Source organism: Acomys minous (assembly GCF_964271855.1).
Source record: "Acomys minous genome assembly, chromosome: 14".
NCBI lineage: Eukaryota > Metazoa > Chordata > Mammalia > Rodentia > Muridae > Acomys > Acomys minous.
In genome coordinates this window covers 66,010,424-66,016,805 of record NC_140496.1, presented here as the reverse complement: position 1 = coordinate 66,016,805, position 6,382 = coordinate 66,010,424, and positions in this window count along the sequence as shown.

Genomic DNA, 6,382 nt, shown 5'->3' with positions numbered 1-6,382 from the left:
CAGCTGCAGTGGGATACTAAAATTTCATTTTAAAAATTTCCCAGTGTTGGATATTTTTCTTCTGCACTGTGGTGACATTCTGGCTGGCTGGCTTGGTGTCGGAATGGCCGCTGCAGTGACTCCTCATCCTTAGACAACAGAGCAGAACTAGAATTCCAAAGTGGAATGTGCCCTGTGGGCCAGCGCTGAGCCTGCGTTTACTGACTGTCATGCTTTGAATAGAAATGGTCCCCATGGCCGGGTGTGGTGGCACACACCTTTAATCCCAGCACTCGGGAGGCAGAGGAAGGCGCACCGCTGTGAGTTCGAGGCCAGCCTGGTCCTCCAAGCGAGTCGAGGACAGCTAAGGCTACACAGAGAAACCCTGTCTTGGAAAAAAAAAGAAAAGAAAGAAAGGAATGAGCCCCATAGACTTAATAGTGTGTGAATGCTTATCCATAGGAAGTGGCACTATGTAAGAGGTGTGGCCTTGTTGGAGGAAGTGTGTCCCTGTGGATGCAGGTGTTGGAGGAAGTGTGGCACTGTGGATGCAGGTGTTGGAGGAAGTGTGTCCCTGTGGATGCAGGTGTTGGAGGAAGTGTGGCACTGTGGATGCAGGTGTTGGAGGAAGTGTGTCCCTGTGGATGCAGGTGTTGGAGGAAGTGTGGCACTGTGGATGCAGGTGTTGGAGGAAGTGTGTCACTGTGGATGCAGGTGTTGGAGGAAGTGTGGCACTGTGGATGCAGGCTTTGAGGTCTTATAAGCTCCACTGTGGTCAGTGTGTCTCAGTCTCCTACTGCTGCCTTCGGACCAAGATATAAAACTCTCAGCTCTTTCTCCAGCGCCATGTCTGTCTGCATGCTGCCATGCTTCCCACCATGATGATAATGGACTAAACCAAATTAAATGTTTTTTGTCATAAGAGTTGCCATGGTCACAGTAGGAATCCTAACTAAGACAGTGACAAAGACATAAGATTTGAATGTGTGACTCCTGTAGGAGAGATAAATATGTTTTTGTGTTGATCCCAAGTGTGGGATGGGGAACAGACTTGTGAGACAGCAGGATGTTTATCACCTTAGAAGTCGAACCACTTAGTGGGGGAGCTTGGATGTTGCCAGCTGAAAACATCCTAGTAGACACTCTGAGAGGAAATATATATATAAGAAGCCAAAACAAGAGGCTTGGGAGAGAGGAGTTGGGGTTGTTTTGGCTGCTGATTGCAACACTTCAAGAGACACTCGCAGAGAGAACTGCTCCAGGGAAAGCTTCAAGGCCTTGGATTCCTGCTGAAGCTTCAGGTTCCAGCAGCAACTTTGGTGGGGTTGATGGTTTGCTGGGGTCCTGCTGACTACGCCAGGAGAATCACCAGGGAATCGTTCCTCAGAACTGATATCCTTACGGTTTCATTATTGTGTTCTTTAATCTCCTTTTTATATTGTTTGGGCTAGTCGGGTTGTAAAAGAGGTAGGCTCATTTAATAAGTTCATAATAAAATATAGTTGTTAAGAAAATTGATCTTACAGACTCCCAGTCAATCTGGAGCATTCTGCCCATTGTTAGACATGCAGGACTATAACTTGTTATGAAATGTGGAGGAAAATGGATGGGCTTGGAAAGTCACATTAAGTGAGGTGACCCAAACTCAGAACACACTCTCTCTCTCTCTCTCTCTCTCTCTCTCTCTCTCTCTCTCTCTCTCTCTCTCTCCCTCCCTCCCTCCCTCCCTCCCTCCCTCCCTCCCTCCCTCCCCAATACCCCCCTCTCCCCCTTATATGTGGTTTTATACATGTACATGTGAAAACAAATAGTCTACAATTTAGAAAGGAGACTAGGAAAGATGGTGTCTGGTAATAAGGAAGGGCAGATGCAGGCCAAAGCACACACAAGCCATGAAAGAGAATATAAAACTCATGTCTTTTCTGTTGTTTGTTTGCTCTACTCTTTACATTTCTCTTGTTGCGGAGAAGTGAATAAAAGTTGATAGTCAAAGCGTAAAACCCTGTGAGAAGCTTCATTGTCTCAGAATGTCTAACCATATAGAAGTCCACTGAGCTGTGCAGAGGTTGGGAACAGCAAAGCGTCTGAATGGCCTCCTTAAATTAGCTATGTGATGTTTTTATTTCATTTCCCACTTAATTAGAATAAAGTGATTTTTTTTTAAAAGCCTGTGATTTTGTTTGTTTGCTTGTTTGTTTTTCGAGACAGTTTTCTTAGGACATGGCAGGGCTGCTGCCTGACCTCCTGCACCTGTAGTTGCCTGTAAAAGATGAAGCCAGTTGGGCTGGAGAGATGGCTCAGAGGTTAAAAGCACTGTCTGAGCCGGGCGTGGTGGTGCACGCCTTTAATCCCACTACTCGGGAGGCAGAGGCAGGCGGATCGCTGTGAGTTCGAGGCCAGCCTGGTCTACAAAGTGAGTCCAAGACGGCCAAGGCTAACACAGAGAGACCCTGTCTCGAAAAACCAAAAAAATAAAATAAAATAAAATAAAAGCACTGCCTGCTCTTCCAGAGGTCCTGAGTTCAATTCCCAGCAACCACATGGTGGCTCACAACCATCTAGAAGGAGATCTGGTGCCCTCTTCTGGCCTGAAGATGTACACTGTATACATTATAAATGAATAAATCTTAAAAAAAAAAAAAAATGAAGCCAGTCAATATGCCATTGGGGAGCAGAGAGGGGCACTCAAGACCTCACCCTTAGCATGGAGCTATTGGCAGCTGATGGCTGAGGGATGGAGTCAGTTTTATCCTTGGCTGACCTGGAACTCATTTTGTAGACCAGCCTGGCCTTGGTTTCCCAAGAGCTGTGATTAAAGGTGAGAGTCACCATACCTGCCTTTTTAAAAAGCTGCAATTTTGACTGGGCCATGGTGGTGGCAAGCCTTAAGTCCCAGCCCTTGGGAGGCAGAGGCAGATAGATCTTTGTGAGTTTGAGGCCAGCCTGGTCTACAGAGTGAGTTCCAGACAGCCTAGGGCTACACAGAGAAACCCTGTCTCAAAAAAACAAAAGAGAGGGGGAGCTGCAATTTTAAAAATAATTTTATTCTCTGAAAATTTCATACATGCATACATTATATTTTGATCATATTTATACCTCACTCCCTCCTCCAAGATGTTCCACTCCCAACCACATGTCCCTTTTTGACGTTGCTTTTGTAACCCGCCAGGTCTAATTAGTGTTGCCCACATGTACATGAGTGTGAGGCCATGCACTGCAGCATGGTCAGCCTGCCCGGGACCACACCCCTAAAGAAAACTGACTCCGCCCCTTCAGCCTTCAGCTGCCAATAGCTCCTCAGGTAAGGATGAGGTCTTTCATGACCCTCAGCTCTCCATGCTGACATATACTGGCTTGATCCTGTGCAATCATAGCTGTGAGAGTTCACACAGCAGTCCTGTCATGCCCAAAGACACTGTTTCTTCCCTGTACTACTCACTCTGGCTTCTACAGTCTTCCAGCCCCCTCATCCACAATGTTCCCTGAGACCATGTGATACAGATATCCTATTTATAGCCAAGTGCTTCACAGACACACACTTACTACAGTTGGATTCGTGAGTCTCTGTCTTAACCACTGTCCACTCCACTAAGAACATTCTCTAATGACGACTAAGGGCAGCACTAGTCTTTGGGTATAAAGACATGTGTTTACAAGGCAATTTAAAACTATGTCTATTTAGCTAATAATAGTAATATGTGTTATGGCATGGAAAATAGGAGCTAACACCAAGTTGTTGCACGGTAATCATTTTATTTCCAGCTGGGCCAGACTTACACTCTCCCTTGATAGGAGAATAAAAGGGCCCACACCAGAAGCAGAAAGGCCTTTTTATAGCAAAAGAGCAAGTGATTACAAAAGCAAAATTTTGCAGTTATTTTTATGATCATAGGAGAGATGTTACGGGTGTATGGTTAGACAGCTAACATACCATGAAACATTTTATGGTCAGTCAATTCTTGGAACAGTTGAAACAGTTGACACTGTGTAATTCACAAGATTATTGAGGAAGAGCAAACAAGAAGTTGACCTCAAGCTAAAATTAGCTATCCCTTAACAATACGTTCTTCTCTAGGGCCTATACGAGCTCCCAGCCATGGATTCTTGGCTGTATGTACAGTACCACAAATGAGTTGCCCCTCCTGAGGCTTTAAATCCAATCAGAAATTACTTGTTTATCCCTGTAACGTCCATGCCACTGTTGTGCTCACATCTTGCCCAGCGGGCCATTATTGTAGCTCACAGGGATCACAGCTGAATAAAACTATTGATGTTTTTTCTCCCCACCTCCAGCACCCTGCATAACACCTTCTGATACTATGAAAGGAAAAGAAGCCTCCAAGTCTGTTCCAGGTTGATTTCTCCATGTTCTGTGACCAAAGTATGTGATATCTTCAGTAAAAGTTCTAAAATCTTACCATCAAGAACAGAACCAAAAGTGGCATAAGCCTTTAATCTCCAGCATTTGGGAGGCAGAGGCAGGTGGATCTCTGTGAGTTCGAGGCCAGCCTGGTCTACAGGGCAAGTTCCAGGACAGCCAGAGCCGTTACACAGAGAAACCCTATCTCAAAAACAAAAACAAAAAACAGAACCAATGGAATATGTGCGTGCTGTGTGTGCGTGTATGCATGCATGTGTTGGAGTCTTGATATGTAGGTTGTTTTGACTTTGAACCTGAGATCTTCCTTCCTGCCTCACTGATGAGATTGTAAGCACGTACCATAAACACATTGATGATGGCTTCTAAGCCAGCAGCAGCAGTGACAACTGAGCTGATTCCCAGAACAGGAAAGTCCATCTGCCGGTGTCCTGGGCAGAGGCGTGGTGTGCACCAGAGGCGCTTATAAGAAAGACTAGAATACCATGCTGCAGTCTCACTTGCCTCTCTGTTGATGTGTCTTAAATGATAGATTGCATGATTGTTGGTCTGGTGAGTTTGATAAGCCTGCATGCCTGGTATCTTTAATACAATCCAATAAATTCATGTGTCCATGTGCGCCTGATGAAAAGTGTGTGTGTGTGTGTGTGTGTGTGTGTGTGTGTGTGTTGCTGGGGATCAAACTCAGAGCCTGTGCATGCTAGGCAAGCACTTGTATTGTGGTGACAAGATTCCTAGAGAGATGTGGACAAAGATATACTCATCCCAGATAGGGAACCCATGGGAGACCAATGTACAGATACCACCAAAGTCCAACTTGGTGAACCAGTGAGTTTCTTAAGAGTTACTTATTGGGGAGGCGGGTGCTGGAGAGATGGCTCAGAGGTTAAGAGCACTGGTTGCTCTTCAGAGGACCCTGGTTTAATTCCCAGCACCCACATGGCAGCTCACAACTCCAGTTCTGGAAGATCTTGTGCCTTTACACGGACATACACATAGGCAAAACATCAATGTACATAAAAATATTTTTATCACTTATGGGAATATGGATTAGGGGTTACTTACAGGGGCAGAAAAAATGTAAAGACAGCTGCATCACCACTGTCCATCTTAGCCTGGATGACAGCTCACAAAAGCTGGAAACCTAGACTGCACTGCATACCCTGCAGACAGCTCAATATGGTAGAAAGTGTCGTTTCTGGCGCTGGAGAGATGGCTCAGAGGTTAAGAGCACTGTCTGCTCTTCCAAAGGTCCTGAGTTCAATTCCCAGCAACCACATGGTGGCTCACAACCATCTACAAAGATATCTGGTACTCTCTTCTGCCATGCAAGTGTACATGTAATGTAGGCAAAAACACTGTACACCTAAATAAATAAATCTTTAAAAAAAAAAAAAAGAAAAAGAAAGTGTCGTTTCTACGTAGCTCAGTTGAATCTAGCCTCTTGCAGACAGCTCAACTTTTCTTTGCTTTTTCTAGGCAACTCAGCTTGTCTCCAAATGTCTCTAAGTAGTCTTTACTGCCTAAAAATAAGCTTGGTCAATGAAGGGTCTAATGAGTCTGGTTGTTTTCGGGAACCTCCGGAAGCCTTTTTTTTTTTTAAAGACTTAATTATTTATTTATTATGTATACAATGTTTTGCTTGCATGTACTCCTGAAGGCCAGAAGAGGGCACCAGATCTCATTATAGATGGTTATGAACCACCATGTGGTTGCTGGGAATTGAACTCAGGACCTCTGGAAGAGCAGTCAGTGCTCCTAACTGCTGAGCCATCTCTCCAGCCCCAGAAGCCGGCTTTACTTCTGTACTAAAGAACTAAGAGTTCTTTACTTCCTGGGTTAACAGGCTTCCCAGCGGGATTGAATGTTTCACCTCCCCTTAAATCAGCATGTTGTTTTGTTAGAGTCTAGAACGCACTGAAGAAAACATCCCAGACTCAAATAGTATGTAAGCAACAAAGAACATTTATTGTGCAGAAATCCAGCCTGCTGGGATCACTACAATAAGACACAATGGCGACCCAC